Raw genomic sequence first — 19,231 nt, 5'->3', positions numbered from 1 at the left:
AAATTATCTTTAAGTGCAACCAGTTTTTTTTTTTTTTTTTTTTTTTTTTCAACGTTCACCTCTGAATTCAATAATGACCCTGACAGAATTTTTAGATCCGCCGTTGACAGCATGACTGATCAATCTTAATTTTATTTGATAATAAAAATTTTAAACGCATTCGAAAAGATGGAGGGAAGCCACCTCTTGTTTCTAGTAGTGTCTCCCATGGTTTCTTCTCTTGATTTCCGGTCTCCATCTACAAGCCCATCATTGTTGATGGCAACATTTTCTTCCTAGGGTGGCCTGTTTTCTTCCCTTATGGTGAACACAATAAATGATGGCAAGAGAAGCGGTGGTTACCATCACTATAAATAGAGGTTTCATCTTCGGTTATAATGCATCCCAAACATAGAGAGTTAGATAGTGGGGAAAATGAATTAAAATGACAATCAATAACCTAAAATTTTCTCTTTATGTCACTAAACTTTTAATTTTTATTCAATAAACAAACCAACTTTTTTATTTTGCCTTTAACCCTTTCTCCATGTGTCTCCGGCCTCCCTACTACTTCTTCCACTGACATAGCATCCAAATCCCCAAATGCTCGATCGTAGAGTCAATTTGGACGAATTTTCCTGGTACGACACATAACATCTTCTTTACCACATATGCTTCCTCAACTGTATCTTCGAGTGTTCGCATGTTACTTACAATGTTGTTCACCTTCATTGTGAAGTCATTTATTGTCTCCTTGTCCTTCATACTAAGAGCCTCGAAGTCCGCTTTTAGAGTTTGGACCTTCGCAACCTTGACTCTATCTACACCCATATACATTGTCTTCAAAGTTCCCCATGTTTCTTTTGATGTCTGCTTCTCTGCCAAAGAAATAACAAGTCCTCGGGTATTCCTTGGTAGATGACTACCAACGGCATCTTGTCTTTCTTCACATATACAACCTCTCTTGCTCTTCTAGGTTCGACAGCTTCCCAAACTCCCTATGCTGAAGACCCTCATTTTTATGGCCCATACTGCATAGTTATTCCTTCACAACATGGGGTAATGAAAAGTTACTAGGCTTTCTTTTCCGTTTTTATCACCCATGGATGCAGGTCATGATTGATACTTTGGCATAAACCTTGAAGCTCTCATACCAAATGTTGGTTCAGGCCTTGTTTCACACCACACAAAACATATATACAAAGGAAAAAGGAAACATAATTAAATGGAGAGAATGTGGGGCAATTTTTTGTATGATTTCTTCTCACTACATCAAACGATTACAAGAAAACACTATTTATCTAAATCAATTGTTGGAAAGTAGGAACTAACTACCCAATACTTGTTCTTAGCTAAACAAATGGAAGTATGACCACGATGACCTTAGTTCGGCCAAATAAAGAAAGAGGAATTGAATATTCTCCTATATTTTCTTCCAACTTATATTCCTATCCATGTGAAATGATGACATTTGTCATATTTGGATAAGATTAATAATATTTGAATACACTTGTCATCATTTCAAATGCGTAGGAATATATGTAGGAAGGAAAGTAGGAGGATATTTAATTTCTTATAAAGAAAACACATGGAAGAACATAAATAAAATACTTTTATTTTCTGGATAAATAAAATACTTTTTATTGTTTTTCCTTAATTGCTTGCGTAACGCATATCATTAAAAAATTAATAATATTGATTTTGGGTCAATTAATTAGTAATATATGGATACCATTCTAAATGTACAACATATGGTTTATTTGGATATTTAAATTTATCATGATGCCTATCACTGGATTCATGATCTTCTTATCAATATATAGAGGCCATGGAGAAGTCAAGAGGTGATGTGTAACGACCCAATTTTTACGTCCGAAAATTTTATTTTTAAGATATTACTTTAGAAAACATTTATAAATAAAAACATTGTTTAAATAAAAAGAAACATTGTTTGTTCACACCATAACACATTGCAACCATGTTCTCAAAAGCCAAACCGTACATCCCATCAAAATATCAGAGTACAATCCCAGTAAATCTCATAATTGCGGAAACCGAAGAGTGTGTGTATGACGTGCCGCTACCGCGCCGGCTCCTTCCCCTTCGATGCAGAGGTACCTGAAAACAAAACTGTAAACGTAAGCACAAAGCTTAGTGAGTTCCCCCAACGTACCGCATACCATACAAACACATAACATATATACTGCCAGGCTATTCTGGGGTGCCTGACTACCCGGTACGGCCATTCTGGGGTGCCGACCTACCCATACGGCCATTCTGGGGTGCCGTCTTACCCGTGTCAAGCCATTCTGGGGTGCTGACTACCCATCGGTCCTAACAACCGATCCTCGGGGACTATTTCACCCCTACTACTACGATCACATATAACATAACAAGCCAGCATGCATACATATCATCACATACTGTCAGACGTATCTGGGGTGTCTGACTACCCTTCGGTCCGAACAACCAAACTCTACTACTATCACATACAGCATATCATGCTAGCATATAACATGTCAGGTAATAGCGAACTTAGATGATATCACGAAGACAATCATCTATCATACATCTCCTACTGGTGGGTCGGCATTGTGGCCTTAGACCCACCGCTACTGGAAGGTAACTTACCTCAAAGTAGCTGCTGAACTGATCGAGAACTAACTGACTGTTGCTGCTCCGGGAGTCCTCCGGCTACAATTTCCACGACATACTCAATCAAACACTGCTAACTGTCCTTTAGGTAAAATGACCATTTTACCCCTGGATTAGCTCTAAGCCAAAGCTGGAGTCAACTTTCAGTTGACCCGACTCGCCGAGTGGATCACCACTCGCCGAGTCCCTAGCCAACCAATGTCCTGGGTCCCTGGTTCTACTCGTCGAGTCGGGCTATGACTCGACGAGTTCACCTTCTTACTGTCATTCAACACCTTCATCCTACTCGCCGAGTTGTATGAACAACTCGTCGAGTTCATCTTCATCCGATGAACACTTTATGCTAAGACTCGCCGAGTTGTATGAACAACTCGCCGAGTCTGTTCTTGAGCTATGAAGATTGCCTTGGACTCGCCGAGTCAGGGCATTGACTCGCTGAGTCCTAACATGGGTGAGTTCAGCTCCCAACTCACCGAGTCACCCCCTGTGACTCAAGGCTCAACTCGACACATGAAGAAGGGACCAAATCGGTGACTCGCGACCAGACTCGCTGAGTCACCTATGCGACTCGCCGAGTCGCCGCCATGCACTCCTTAAATATACCGATTTGCTCGGTTCCAGTCCATGCCATTCATAGATCTGGACTTCTAGGACACGAATCACACGTAAAGTTTCCAACTTTACGTGTGGATATTCACCAATATGGATTATAAGGCTCAAAATGTCTCAAAAGGGTAGATCTAGGGCTAACAAGCCTCATGGGGCCAAAAAGCTAACAGATCTGAGCTCCTGGAGCTCAACCTTGCATAGATCCAAAGGCCAAACGCCTTATTACGACATATAATGCACATGCAAACTTGGGGCATTGACCAAGAAGGACCCAAATGGAGTTTTAAGCATAGAATCAAGGGGAAAACGGGTTATACCTCAAAGGAAATGTTGAAATGACACAAGGATGGCTGATCTCCTTCTCCTCTTCTTGATCTACTCCTCTTACTCTTCAAAACCTTCAAGAACACACCAAGAACACCTCAAACTCTCAAGGAAACAAGGGAAAACGATGTAGGGGGAGTTCTGGGGGTGAATGGGGACGAGTTGGGGCTGAATGAGAGTTTAAATAGGGTGCAAACCCTTGAAACTTAGGGTTTCATCCCGCAGCGGTGACTCGCCGAGTCCAGGATGTGGACTCGTCGAGTCGCCTACTTAAAACGTGTCCTGAGTCTCGTCCCTACTCGGCGAGTCGGACCCTATGACTCACCGAGTCTAAGGCTAAATTAGGGCAATGCTCAAAAAAATTCACATACCGGAAACCAGGTGCTACAAATCTCCCCCACTTATTTTAGACTTCGTCCTCGAAGTCTGCTGCCTGGTCCTGAAACAGCTCGGGGTAATGCTCCATCATCTCGTCTACCGGCTCCCAAGTCCACTCTGAACCCTTGCGGTGCTGCCATTGCACCTTCACTAGCTCCACCCTCTTGTTCCTTAAATCCTTCGACTTCCTGTCGAGGATTGCGACTGGGCGCTCAATGTAGTTCAGGCTGTCATCAACCTGAATATCCTCCAAAGGTACTACTGCAGAATCGTCCACTAAGCACTTCCGCAACTGCGAAACATGGAAAGTGCTGTGGATCTGGCTAAGCTCGGCTGGCAGATCCAGCCTATATGCTACCTTGCCCACCCGGGCTAAGACCCGGAACGGTCCGATGAATCGCGGGCCCAACTTGCCCCGCTTCCTGAATCGGATGACGCCTTTCCACGGCGACACCTTCAGGAGGACCATATCCCCGACCTGGAACTCTAAATCGGATCGACGCTTGTCGGCATAACTTTTCTGTCGACTCTGAGCAGTCTGAAGCCTGCTCCGGACCTGCTGTATCCTCTCAGTCGTCTTGAGCACCACTTCGGTGCTTCCCATAACTCTCTGGCCAACCTCACCCCAGCATATCGGGGTCCTACACCTCCGTCCGTACAACATCTCGAAGGGAGGGCGGTCGATACTCGCGTGATAGCTGTTGTTGTAGGAGAACTCAGCCAAAGGAAGATAGGTATCCCAGCTACCACCGAAATCCAGAACACACGCCCGCAACATGTCCTCCAAAGTCTGGATGGTCCGCTCACTCTGTCCATCCGTCTGCGGGTGAAAGGCGGTGCTGAAATGCAGACGAGTGCCCAACTCGTCATGGAATCTCTTCCAAAACCTGGAAGTAAAACGCACATCCCTGTCCGAGATCACCGATACCGGCACCCCATGCCGTGCCACAATCTCCCTGATATAGATGTCGGCCAATTTCTCGGCCGATATGCTCTCCGGAATCGGAATAAAGTGAGCACTCTTGGTCAATCTATCCACGATGACCCAAATCGAATCTACTCCACGCGCGGTCCTGGGAAGCTTCGTGATGAAATCCATCGTGATATCTTCCCACTTCCACAGTGGAATGTCCAACGGCTGCATCTTGCCATGCGGCCTCTGATGTTCGGCCTTGACCTTCCTGCAGGTCAATCACCGCTCGACGTACCATGCCACATCCCGCTTCATGCAGGGCCACCAATAATCTAGACGAAGATCCCTATACATCTTCGTCTCCCCGGGATGAATAGAGAATCGGGACTTGTGCGCCTCCTCCATCAAAATCTGGCGTACGCCCCCGTGATACGGCACCCACACCCTATGGTGTAGTGTCAATAACCCTCGGCTATCATAATCGAAGGAGGAAACCTGACCTACTACACGCTCGCTCTTCCGATGCTCCTCCTTGATAGCCTCCTGTTGAGCCTCCCGAATCTGCTCCAACAGGGGAGTCACCACAGTCATCCTCAAACAGGCGTCCCTGATCGGCGCCGTCTTACGGCTAAGCGCATCGGCCACCACATTGGCCTTTCCCGGGTGGTAAAGGATCTCGCAATCATAATCCTTCACCACATCCAACCACCGACGCTGCCTCATGTTCAGATTCGGCTGATCCATGAGGTACCTCAAGCTCTTATGGTCCGTGTAGATGGTACACCGAACCCCATAGAGGTAATGTCGCCAAATCTTGAGGGCAAATACCACCGCCCCCAACTCCAAATCGTGCGTCGGGTAGTTCGCCTCGTGAGGCTTGAGCTGCCTCGAAGCGTAAGCAATGACATGCCCCCTTTGCATCAGCACCGCGCCCAACCCAGAAATGGACGCATCACAATAAACCACGAAATCCTCTACGCCCTCTGGCAGGGCTAAGATCGGCGCCTCACACAATCTCTGTCTCAGCGTCTCAAATGCAGCCTGCTGCTCAGGTCCCCACCGAAAGACCACGGCTTTCTTCGTCAGCCGCGTCAGGGGCACGGCTATCTTGGAGAAATCCTGGATAAACCTCCGATAGTAGCCTGCCAATCCTAGGAAGCTCCGAATCTCAGATGGGGACTTCGGAACCTCCCATCTCATCACGGCCTCGACCTTGGCCGGATCGACCAGAATCCCGTTCTGGTTGACGAGGTGCCCCAGAAATTGCACCTCGCGCAACCAAAACTCACACTTGGAGAACTTGGCATACAAGCTCTCCCTCCTCAGGGTCTCTAACACCTCTCTCAAATGCTCCTCATGTTCCTCCCGGGTCTTGGAATAAACCAAGATATCATCGATAAAGACTATCACAGACCGGTCCAGCATTGGTCTGCATACACGGTTCATGAGGTCCATGAACGCGGCAGGAGCATTGGTGAGCCCAAACGGCATCACCACAAACTCGTAATGGCCATAGCGCGTCCGAAACGCGGTCTTCTGCATATCCTCCTCCCTGACCCTCATCTGATGATAACCCGAACGCAAATCAATCTTGGAGAACCAAGATGCGCCCTGAAGCTGGTCAAAGAGGTCATCGATCCTCGGAAGCGGGTAACGGTTCTTCACCGTTACCTTGTTCAGCTCCCGATAATCTATACACATCCGATGCGACCCATCCTTCTTCTTCACAAACAGAATCGGGGGTCCCCAGGGCGAACTGCTCGGCCGAATAAATCCCTTGTCCAGCAGCTCCTGCAGCTGCGTAGACAACTCCTGCATCTCGGGAGGAGCCAACCGATATGGTGCTTTAGCTATCGGAGCCGCACCGGGAATGAGGTCAATCCTGAACTCCACCTGTCGCTCCGGAGGTATCCCAGGTAGTTCCTCCGGAAAAACATCAGCAAAATCTCGAACCACCGGGACCTCGCTCACGGTCGCCTTACCCGCCTCCCGGGTGTCCATCACGTACGCGACATAACCCGCACATCCCTGCTGAAGGTAGCGCCTAGCCCTCGCTGCTGAACATACAGTGGGTCCACACTGCGGCCGCTCTCCATGAATCACTAACTCTCCCCCGCTTGGGGTCCTGACTCGCACTAGCTGCTGTGCGCAATCTATCACTGCCCCATTAGGGCTCAACCAATCCATACCAATAATCACCTTGTTCCCACGCAATGGAATGGGAACCAAGTCTACCAGGTAACACTCCTCAAACAGTCGCAGGACACAATCTCGAAACACCATCGATGCTCGCACCGATCGATTATCGGCAATCTCTACCTCTAACGGGCAATCTAACTCGCCTGAAGTCTCATGAAATCTTTTGCTAAGAGCAAGAGAAACGAACGATCGGGATGCACCCGAGTCGAACAATACCTGAACCGGGATGCCGTTCACATGGAACGATCCTAATACACATGTATACACACGGAGCACATATCAATATCATAACAACGTAAAATAAAAGATAGAAGGAAGGAATCATACCCGTCACCACATCGGGCGCGGCGCGTGCCTCCTCGGCAGTCAACTGAAATGCCCGACTCCTCACCACTGGAGCCTCTGCCTTGCCCTGACGGCCATCCGTGATCCGCAGGGTCGCTGGAGCTGGCGCCTTCACTGGCGCTGAAGCTGTCAACATGGGGCAATTGGCCTTCTTGTGGCCCCTCTGGTTGCAGTGGAAACACAGCAACTCCGATGTCTGAATAACGGTCACAGGAGCAGTGCAATCCCTGCTGATATGCCCAAACTTGCCGCACTTGTAGAAGCCTGACGATCCCATCCTGCACGCCCCCTCGTGCGGCCTGCCGCACCTCCTGCAGCGGCTCGGTCCCGACTGGCCTTTCGGCCTCCCATCTGATCCCTTGGGCTTCTTCCCCGAAGCCCCCGATGCCTGACCATCCTCAAGTTTCCGTTTCCGGATGTGCTCCAAATCTATCTCTCTCTCCCTAGCCCTGGCAATCATGGAGTCCAGGGTAGGGCAAGCCGAAAAGCTAACATGCTCCCGAATGTCAGCTCGTAGCATATCATGGTAACGAGTCCTCCTCATATCCTCGTCACCTGCATACTGGGGCACCAATAAAGCCCTCTCCCGAAACTTGGCGGTGATCTCCGCCACGGTCTCTGTCGTCTGCCTCATGTCTAAGAACTCCCTGGCCAGCTGCTGAAGCTCGACCGGTGGCGCAAACTCTGCCCTGAACCTAGCCACAAAGTCCGACCAGGTCATTGCCTCGATAGCCGAGGCTCCCAATGAGTCACCCACTGACTCCCACCAATCTCGGGCCCGGTCCCGAAAACATCCTGCTGCGTACCTCACCTTCGACCCCTCGGGGCAGAAGCTGATCAACTGGGCGGACTCGATATCCGCAATCCACCGCCTGGCGACAATGGGGTCCTTCACCCCATGGAAATCCGGCGCACCACTGCCCCTGAAGTCCTTGAAGGACAGTGTGCGAGATCCTGACTGGCTAGAGGCCAAGTCGCTCCTGAATGCCCGTAGGCGATCCTCCATCAACTCCATGATCCCTTCCTTGATCGACCCAAAGATGATGGGGGTCGACTCAAGGATGCCCCTAGTGATCTCCGACGTGATGAACTCACGTAGCCTCTCCTCAATCGGCTCGGTGCCAGATCCCGAACCTGACCCCTCTCCTGACCCGCCATCTGTCGGTCTCGGTCGAAGTACCACCATTCTGCAAAACATCAATAATAATCATTAGTGGTACTGCTACTTTCTGAGGGATCTCAACTACTTACAGGTTCCTTGGTCTCGTCTTGGCCTTCCTCGGCTCGGGTACGGATCCTCTGCTTTCAGTAGTACGGGCCCATACTACCTTCCACATCTATCCGTACCTTCTCCGAGGAATTCCTCGACTCCACCAACTCCCCTCTACTACTGCTACTCTCTGCTATTCTCATCCTAGGCTTGCCCTAGGGAGAACTCAAGTTCAACACAACTGGTCCTCAGCTGATGTAGGTCTCCTCATAATGCCAGTTAGCCACCACCTAAACACCATCACATGTGATGAGGATTAGATAATCCTTCAAGTAAAAGGCCCGTCCCTACAACGGTTGGACTCAAACAAGAGCTGCGCAATAGGGCCAGTTCCAACACTTTGGGATTATTCAACCCTGATTACATGTGGTGTGACGTGTTTACCTAGTGGCTCACTCCCATTACTCAGAATCCCACCGAGCACGAAGCAAGCAGCATTCGGATAAGGAAAAACAGACTCAAGCCAAAACTGTTCTTAGAACAAGAAACAACACTTAACATAGGATGCTAAGCTCATATTATCAGGCATAACCTAAACAGGCTACCCTACTGCTGTCTACTCAATTCTAGCGTGCAATATTCAATAAGCTGTAACAAACAAACAGGCACATAAGGCATCACTCCTAGATCCTTAGCCTATTCTAGCATGCAATATTCATAAAGCTGATAAACATAACATAAACTTGTATGGGTACTATGGGGAATACTTACTTGAGCTCGGCCGTTCGCGCGCGTCACACACTTTACTCTTTCTCGTGACTCTTTTCCGGGTTTTAAAGAACAATTTCTTTTGGAAAAATCTTTCAATCCCTCGATTTGAGTCCAAACACTCCCGAAGGCGTGTCCGAATCCCTCAAACCAGGGCTCTGATACCAACTTGTAACGACCCAATTTTTACGTCCGAAAATTTCATTTTTAAGATATTACTTTAGAAAACATTTATAAATAAAAACATTGTTTAAATAAAAAGAAACATTGTTTGTTCACACCATAACACATTGCAACCATGTTCTCAAAAGCCAAACCGTACATCCCATCAAAATATCAGAGTACAATCCCAGTAAATCTCATAATTGCAGAAACCGAAGAGTGTGTGTATGACGTGCTGCTACCGCGCCGGCTCCTTCCCCTTCGATGCAGAGGTACCTGAAAACAAAACTGTAAACGTAAGCACAAAGCTTAGTGAGTTCCCCCAACGTACCGCATACCATACAAACACATAACATATATACTGCCAGGCTATTCTGGGGTGCCTGACTACCCGGTACGGCCATTCTGGGGTGCCGACCTACCCATACGGCCATTCTGGGGTGCCGTCTTACCCGTGTCAAGCCATTCTGGGGTGCTGACTACCCATCGGTCCTAACAACCGATCCTCGGGGACTATTTCACCCCTACTACTACGATCACATATAACATAACAAGCCAGCATGCATACATATCATCACATACTGTCAGACGTATCTGGGGTGTCTGACTACCCTTCGGTCCGAACAACCAAACTCTACTACTATCACATACAACATATCATGCTAGCATATAACATGTCAGGTAATAGCGAACTTAGATGATATCACGAAGACAATCATCTATCATACATCTCCTACTGGTGGGTCGGCATTGTGGCCTTAGACCCACCGCTACTGGAAGGTAACTCACCTCAAAGTAGCTGCTGAACTGATCGAGAACTAACTGACTGCTGCTGCTCCGGGAGTCCTCCGGCTGCAATTTCCACGACATACTCAATCAAACACTGCTAACTGTCCTTTAGGTAAAATGACCATTTTACCCCTGGATTAGCTCTAAGCCAAAGCTGGAGTCAACTTTCAGTTGACCCGACTCGCCGAGTGGATCACCACTCGCCGAGTCCCTAGCCAACCAATGTCCTGGGTCCCTGGTTCTACTCGTCGAGTCGGGCTATGACTCGACGAGTTCACCTTCTTACTGTCATTCAACACCTTCATCCTACTCGCCGAGTTGTATGAACAACTCGTCGAGTTCATCTTCATCCGATGAACACTTTATGCTAAGACTCGCCGAGTTGTATGAACAACTCGCCGAGTCTGTTCTTGAGCTATGAAGATTGCCTTGGACTCGCCGAGTCAGGGCATTGACTCGCCGAGTCCTAACATGGGTGAGTTCAGCTCCCAACTCACCGAGTCACCCCCTGTGACTCAAGGCTCAACTCGACACATGAAGAAGGGACCAAATCGGTGACTCGCGACCAGACTCGCTGAGTCACCTATGCGACTCGCCGAGTCGCCGCCATGCACTCCTTAAATATACCGATTTGCTCGGTTCCAGTCCATGCCATTCATAGATCTGGACTTCTAGGACACGAATCACACGTAAAGTTTCCAACTTTACGTGTGGATATTCACCAATATGGATTATAAGGCTCAAAATGTCTCAAAAGGGTAGATCTAGGGCTAACAAGCCTCATGGGGCCAAAAAGCTAACAGATCTGAGCTCCTGGAGCTCAACCTTGCATAGATCCAAAGGCCAAACGCCTTATTACGACATATAATGCACATGCAAACTTGGGGCATTGACCAAGAAGGACCCAAATGAAGTTTTAAGCATAGAATCAAGGGGAAAACGGGTTATACCTCAAAGGAAATGTTGAAATGACACAAGGATGGCTGATCTCCTTCTCCTCTTCTTGATCTACTCCTCTTACTCTTCAAAACCTTCAAGAACACACCAAGAACACCTCAAACTCTCAAGGAAACAAGGGAAAACAATGTAGGGGGAGTTCTGGGGGTGAATGGGGACGAGTTGGGGCTGAATGAGAGTTTAAATAGGGTGCAAACCCTTGAAACTTAGGGTTTCATCCCGCAGCGGTGACTCGCCGAGTCCAGGATGTGGACTCGTCGAGTCGCCTACTTAAAACGTGTCCTGAGTCTCGTCCCTACTCGGCGAGTCGGACCCTATGACTCGCCGAGTCTAAGGCTAAATTAGGGCAATGCTCAAAAAAATTCACATACCGGAAACCAGGTGCTACATGATGTTTCTAAGGTTTTAGTACTTGTACCCGACACTCAATATTATATGCAGTTGACAATGGAATGATATGATAATGAATAACAAAAGTATTATTAGTAGTGAACTAACATGCTCTTCATTAATGGAAAAAAGCTAGAAAGAGAGTGAAATTGAACAAAAACTTGGAAGTTTTATTTGATTATGTATCAACACGTTGGTTGTTAATTCCCCTCACACAAACTTGGTAGAAAATGGAGTTCTGACATTGTATTTACCAAAACCCCAAGTGATAGAAGCATATAGAGTTTTGACTACATACTGACTGTCCCATATGAAGTACATTTCAAATGTCACTTTTTGGTTCAATGAAGTGAATTTTAGCGCCTCAGTGCCAATACCTAAAGTTAGACCACCTGGAATAGAAGCACTTTTTGTGGTGTAAGTTGAATTAGCTTCACAAACATTAGTTACTTCCTTGTAAAAGTTTTGGCATTTGAAAAGACAGAGGAAGGACACCTCTTGTTTCTAGTAGTGTTTCTCCTATGGCTTCTTCTCCTACAAGAATAGACCATGGTTTTAGAACTCGCCACCCGGTACCTCTTCGGCCGACTACCGAGTAGCGAGTACTCGGATTCGGTAATTCCTGTAGAAATATTTTTAGAGAAATTATATATGTCAAAATAATTAGTTAAAACCATAAGTTTATTGAAATATATAACAAAATTAGATACATGTGAATACACAAAAACTGGAAAACACACAATGGTCCCACTCTATGAATAATTACTGAAAATATATGAAATATTTGTAGTAATAATCACATGTGTGTGTTAAATAATAAATCATTAAGTATATTATACATATTAATCACTGGGTTGGCTGAGTTTTACAACATTGGTCGCTTCAGTAAGGGGTCGATCGGGAAGTATTCAGATTCTGTAACTCGCCGTGGTAAGGGGTAGGTATGAAAGTGGGTCCAAACCCAGACCGGATGGACCCGGATCCAGAAAACCTGTAACCGATTAACGTGATTTTGTAGAACCGAAAATCGGACCGATATATAGGAACCGATTCCGGTTCAGTTCCAGGTACGGTACCGGGTAAAGTGGGTCTAGAACCGGAAAACCCAAAAACATTAAAGTGGGTAGGTTGGAACCAGATAAAGTGAGTTTAGAACCAGAAAAAAAACCTGAAAAACCCGATTTTTTGGTAATTATTTACTACTTTGTGGGTTGAATTTTAAACATTTTCATATTAACATCCCAACTTTGGGGGAGTGTAAGTCATTGAATATGAAACCAAAATTGACAAAATTATAGTCTAAAATCATGTACAAATTCTAAACTACACTCTAGAAAAAACCACACGTAAATCCGAATTTAAACGAATGAGATATGCATGTATTAACATTTTCACAGAATTCAAAGTACAAAAATAAATAACTGGAAAATTGAAAATTTTCAGCTTTGATATCCTGACTTTGGGGGGCTGGAAGTCCTTGAATATTAAACCAAAAAGGACAAAATTATAGTTTAAAATCATGTATAAACTCTAAACTACAAGTTGGAAAAAACCACATGTCAAACCGACTTCAAACGAATTAGATATGCATGTTTTAAAAACTTTCACAGTATAAAAAAGTTGAAAAACTAAAAACTTCCAGCTTTGATATCTCAACTTTGAGGGACTGTAATTCAATGAATATAAAACTAAAAATGACAAACTTGTAGTCTAAATTCATTTACAAACTCTAAACTACACGTTAGAAAAACCGTATGTCAATTCGACTTGAAATGAATGAGATATGCATGTTTTAAACGTTTCACAAAAAATGGTTCCGACTCGTAAAAGTGGTTCCAGTTCCTAACACCGGTTCCGGTTTTTAGACCTGGTTTGCCCGGACCCGATGGACCCAAACCCGGATTATCCGGAACCCGGATAAAGCCATATTTTAAACTCAGAACCAGAACTGGTTCTATATATTCCGGTTTTAACGGTTTCGGTCCGGTTTTCCAGTTTTAAATCTCATCCCTAGTAAGGGGTCGAGTAGGGTGTACTCGGCCGAGTAATCAACCATCTCGGTGAGTTTTACAACACTTCAATAGACTTTTTAAATAATTTGTCCATGTGGTTTCAGTTTCATGTGTTGTTAGTCCCTTTGATTTGATTCAAAATTAATCAAAAATTACTCTTTTACCACTGTTTAAATTATTTATTTATTTACGTAATAACATAATAAATTAACATTTACACGTATAATTAAACTTATCGCAAAGCTTAAGTTGTCACTGCATATTAATTACTTTCATGCACCAACATATCCTATATTTTTACAATTTTAATAATGGATATTCTTCATAACTCCAATGAAACACCCTAGTTGGGAACAATCTCAACAAACTATATTTAGTATTTGTCATTTCTTATTTATTTAATTGGGATTAAACCCAGCCAAAACCAAAATAAGGAGAAGAAGCTTTTACTTTGGATCTTGAAGACATCAAGAATGACTTCTAATAACCTATTAGTACTTGAAGCACTAAACACAGCTCGTACCCAATGGTACCATGCCAAAGCCATTGTCATCGCTAGAATAGGTTTCTTTATAGATGCATACGACCTCTTTTGTATCTCCACCATCTCCAATCTCTTAGACCGTCTTTACTACCCAGAGCGTAGCACCGACCGAAACCTTGGAAAACTCCCTACCCACATCAACAACGCAGTGATCGGAGTAGCCCTCGTCGGAACCCTATCTAGACAATTGGCGTTTGGTTGGCTTGGTGACAAGCTTGGTCGTAAGAAGGTTTATGATATAACCTTGATTCTTATGATGATATGTGCGATCTGTGTTGGTTTTTCTTTCGCCTTCAAGCCAAAAATAGTGATTGGGACCTTATGTTTCTTCCGATTCTGGCTCGGATTTGGGATCGGTGGTGACTTTCCCTTATCCACCACCATCATGTCGGAGTATGCGACCAAAAGAACCTACGGGTCGTTTATTACCGCAGTCTTTGCCAACTGGGCACCGACGTATGAAGATAACCCTATGCTTTCCACACAGAAGAACGCCAACTACGCATGAAGGATTGTCCTCATGATCAGAGCTCTCCCTACGCTCTTGACAAACTACTGGCGTATCCAGATGCTGGAAACTGGAAGGTACACTCACTAATGGAAAAAACGTAATATGATACGGCTAAAAGTATGAATATAGTACATACATAGAGGGTGTATCAGTAGACGGGTGTATTAGATTACATGCCAAATAGAGTACGACTATTTAACCGTACTCTATATGTATCCTATCTATAGTATTACAACTATCGCATAAAAGAATCTAATACACCAGATGTTAGCATCCAATACACCATAAACAACCGACCTTGATGTCACATTCTCCATTCCTGCAATCCATTCGTGATTGCATTCCAGGCCATTCCGGCTGTGCATTCCAGCCTTATTCATCACCCAATTCCACTCTATGGATGCTGCTGTGGAACACATGGATCGCCATTCCAACTGAAAAGAACTCTTCAATTTCTGCAAAGCTTTTACTACAACATAAAGGAAGAGTTTTTACTTCATAAGAATCCTTTTCAAAGCTTCAAATTCCAAGAAATGTTTTAAAAGTACCTTCATCAATTGAAGTATTGGCCTCAACTCTAACAATTTCAATGATCTCTATGGTCTCTATGGCACTGATTATCGTATGACTGATATGACTACCTTTTAAAAGCTGCAAAACTATTTTCAAACTCCTCCCACTAACATGGATTGTTTGTATTAAGCACAAGAGCACTATTAATATCTCCACTCATTTTGACAATATCAATCTCTTGAAACATGTTATCACCATTTATAATGATGTCAAAAACTCATTGTCCCTCCTGTATAAGTTGTAACGGGAGGATCAATCTCTACAAATTACAAAGTAGTTGATAAATTTTTCAAAGGATAATGTCTAAAAAACAAAAAGAAAAACGGAAAGTATGATGCTATAAATGGCAAATTTTCTAAAAAAAATGCAATGCCTTAATAAAATCTTGCACACAAGGTGCATTAAACAAGATAACATCGGTGGCATGCTATAGTTATGGTGATAATATTCCTTATTTCTTATATATCAAATGTGTATTTTTAGTTTTTTACTTTAATAAAAAACTATAATCTTAAGGATGTGTCTATGATCTTCCATCAAAGTAATACTCTTTAGTATACTGTAGAAATGAAAATATCAAAATCTTTTGTTTACTTTGAACACAAGCTTCAAAATTTTTTGCTATAATATATATATATATATATATATATATATATATATATATATATATCAATTTTTGTTCACGAAATTAATAAGTTTCTCTTTAAACGTGCCATTGTCTCTGTTAGTGTATACTAATTAAAGATTGCCTTCACCCTGTTAACTGGTTCCAAATTTATTAATCATATATGATATTTACTAAAAAAATGTATGAAATGAAACCAAATAAATAGTTAATAATAACATCACAATAGGAGTTTTTTCATGTAAAAAAAAAACTCAAGAAAATTAAAGAAGTTATTGGATGATCTTTTTTAAAGAGCTTGTTAATTAACAAGCTTTGAATGATTTGGTGGATCCATGGGTTGTCAACCAATTGTATATAGACAACATATACAAGAGTACCACAAATAACAAACTAAAATAACGTTTCTATTGTGGGGATAAAAAGAGTTTTTCATGTAAAGTCATATAATGAAAAAATTCCATCAAAAAGCTCTCTTATTATAGATGTTAGGGAAAAAATTTACCTGCCAACATCATCGGCTTTAACTAAACCAGAATTAACTCTGAGACAAGGCAAAGAAATTGTTGTCTTCAACATTTTAGGATCTTCCACTATGATGGTTGTTGACCAAATCTTTAGTGATTCAAATGCTTTTCATGTGAGCCTGTTTCTGCTGGTGGCTCTTTTGATGAACACATGATTCTATGAACGAAACTCCAATTATTTTGGATGCTCCTGCACTATTCAAGAAACCATAGCCATCATTCAATTCTAGAATGTTGAAACCAGCGGTCAAATTTTAGTTATGCCGCATTACCAACAATAATCTTCAGTTTAACAATTTTAACATTAATCAAACCGGATAAGGATATCAAAGCTAGTGGCAGATGTAACACCAATCTCATTATCCATTGAGAATCATTAGAATGAGAATATTGTCGTTCGTAATCAATATAATCAATTATTATTATCTAGCAGATATGTAGATTCATACCAATCTCAGTTTGGCATTAGTTTGTTTGTTTTGGTTAATTATTTCAATTTATAAAAGGACATAGGTTATATTTAAACCATAGTGAAAACATGTAGCTAAAACACAAAATTTGCAACTGGTCATGTAAAATGATGCTAAGAAAATCAAAAAATTAGGAACAAAGTTAAGAATGAACACATTCTTTCTCTCAGAAAAACCAATTGAAGAAATGTTGCTAAAGGAGAGGGGATTTGAAGCTGAGGAGATTGGAATCTTTATTGAAATGTGCAGAGATGAAGCAAACGCCATGGGAAATAGTTAGTTACAAAAGGTTCTCCGATGAAGCTGGAGATGAGGGTAAGGAACTTGAGCTGCAAAGAAAGAACCAAAGGAAGAAACGTAAGTTTCACGCATATACAATTCCCAATGTACTCCAATAAACGGAAATCAGATGACCAAATATGCAATAGAATGAACAGTTTGAACACTGAATTAACTTTATCAATTGCTAATGTATTATGACATTAATTAAACAATTGATTAGAAAGAATACATGGTTGTTCAATATTGAAGACTCGATGAATTTAATCTGAAATCGATTTTGAATTGGCGATGAAGATACATGAATCTGAAATCGATTTTGAATCGGCGGCGAAGATACACGAATCTGAAATCGATTTTGCATTGGCGATGAAATTGACAATGAGTTTTGAAGAGGTGCTCGTCGGTGAAGAGAGGCGATAGAGTATGTCGATCGATCGAGAGAGAGAGAGACAGAGAGAGAGAGAGGGGGAGAGAGTGTGTGAGCAATCAATTTTGTAGATGATGTTGTTGTTCATCGATGCTTTGATAAGTACGCCGCTTGACAAAAAAAGAGTGAAGGCGATCTACAAGGGCAAAATGGGAAAAGTACAAATGAACAGTCAATTCAATTTTGACGTCGCGTCAAATGAACATCCAGTGTTTTGTTAAACATTATGGTTGATGCAGAGGCTAAAGTTTGTAAATAATTGTAAAAATACAAATTTTAATCGGAAATATTATCTAGTACGCCTAATTTCTTGATTTGTTTGTATTAGATTAATTTAGCCTTTTATAATATTGTTTTCATTACAACGTATTAGATGTGGGTGTACTATATTACCTATTTTCCAGTAGTAACTGTCGTGATCGAAAGAAACACCAAGCAAGCAACAGCTTGGGTATTGGATATTGAGATCCAAATGGAGCAAGAGAAGTTGGCCATGTTTAAGGAAAACAACAACTACCCTTTAAATTCTAAAAATTTCATTAATCAGCATGGACATCACTTGATCGGAACAATGACGACTTGGTTCTTGTTATACATTGCATTCTACAATCAAAACTTAGACCCAAAAAGACATTTTTCCGGCGATGGATTTAACCAAGAAAGTCAAACAAGTCAACGCTATGGAAGAAATATTCGAGACTTCACGTGCTATAACTACAAGAAAATTTCGATTTAACTACGGAAAATTTTTGTAGCAAAAAGCTAAAATTCCGTAGCTAAAACTAAATAATTACGGAAGTTGCTATAGATGTAGCACCTGGTTTCTGGTACATAAAAATTCATCTTAGTGTTTTTTCATTTTTAGCCTTGGACTCGGCGAGTTGTAGGTCCGAATCGCCGAGTAGAGACGTGATCCGAAACACATTTAAGTTGGCGACTCGGCGAGTCCATATTCTGGACTCGGCGAGTCCCCGCTGTCTGATGAAACCCTAAATTTCAAGGGTTTGCACCCTATTTAAACCCTCTTATCCGCCCCTAAGCTCGCCCCCTTCACCCTTAGAGCTCCCAACATTGTTTATACCCCTATTCATTGTGAGATTGAAGTGTTTTGGTGTGTTCTTGAAGATTTTGAGGAGAAAGAAGAGTAGATCAAGAAGAGGAGAAGGAGGTCAGGCATCTTTGTGTCATCTCAGCGTTTTCCTTGAGGTATAACTCGTTTCCCCTCTGTTTTCATGATTGTAGTCTCTATTAGCTACATGAAAGTCCTTCTTGAGCCATTCCCCAAGCTTGTTTGTGCATTGTGGGTTGTAATAAGTTGTTAGCCTCTAGATCTAGGCATGATTGAGTCCCTGGAGCTTGGATCTACTGCCTTTATGGAGTCATATTGCATAAAAGCCCTAGATCTACTATTTTGGTGCATTTTGAGCCCTAAAACATTCATTGGTGATTATTTACACGTAAAGTTGGAAACTTTACGTGTAATTCATGCCCTAGAAACCCAGATATGTGAATGACATGAGCTGGAATCAAGAAAAATCGAGTGTATAGTAATTGCATGTGGCCGACTCGGCAAGTCAAGTCG

General features: G+C 43.1%; 1 pseudogene; it reads left to right on the top strand.

The window, feature by feature from the left end:
- Positions 1-14,163: 14,163 nt before the first annotated feature.
- On the top strand, positions 14,164-18,404 carry LOC145003027 (low affinity inorganic phosphate transporter 4 pseudogene; annotated as a pseudogene).
- Positions 18,405-19,231: the final 827 nt, after the last annotated feature.

The sequence above is a fragment of the Lactuca saligna genome, chromosome 6 (genome assembly GCF_052625555.1).
Source record: "Lactuca saligna cultivar CGN05327 chromosome 6, ASM5262555v1, whole genome shotgun sequence".
Lineage (NCBI taxonomy): Eukaryota > Viridiplantae > Streptophyta > Magnoliopsida > Asterales > Asteraceae > Lactuca > Lactuca saligna.
This window is presented reverse-complemented; position numbering and strand designations above follow the sequence as displayed.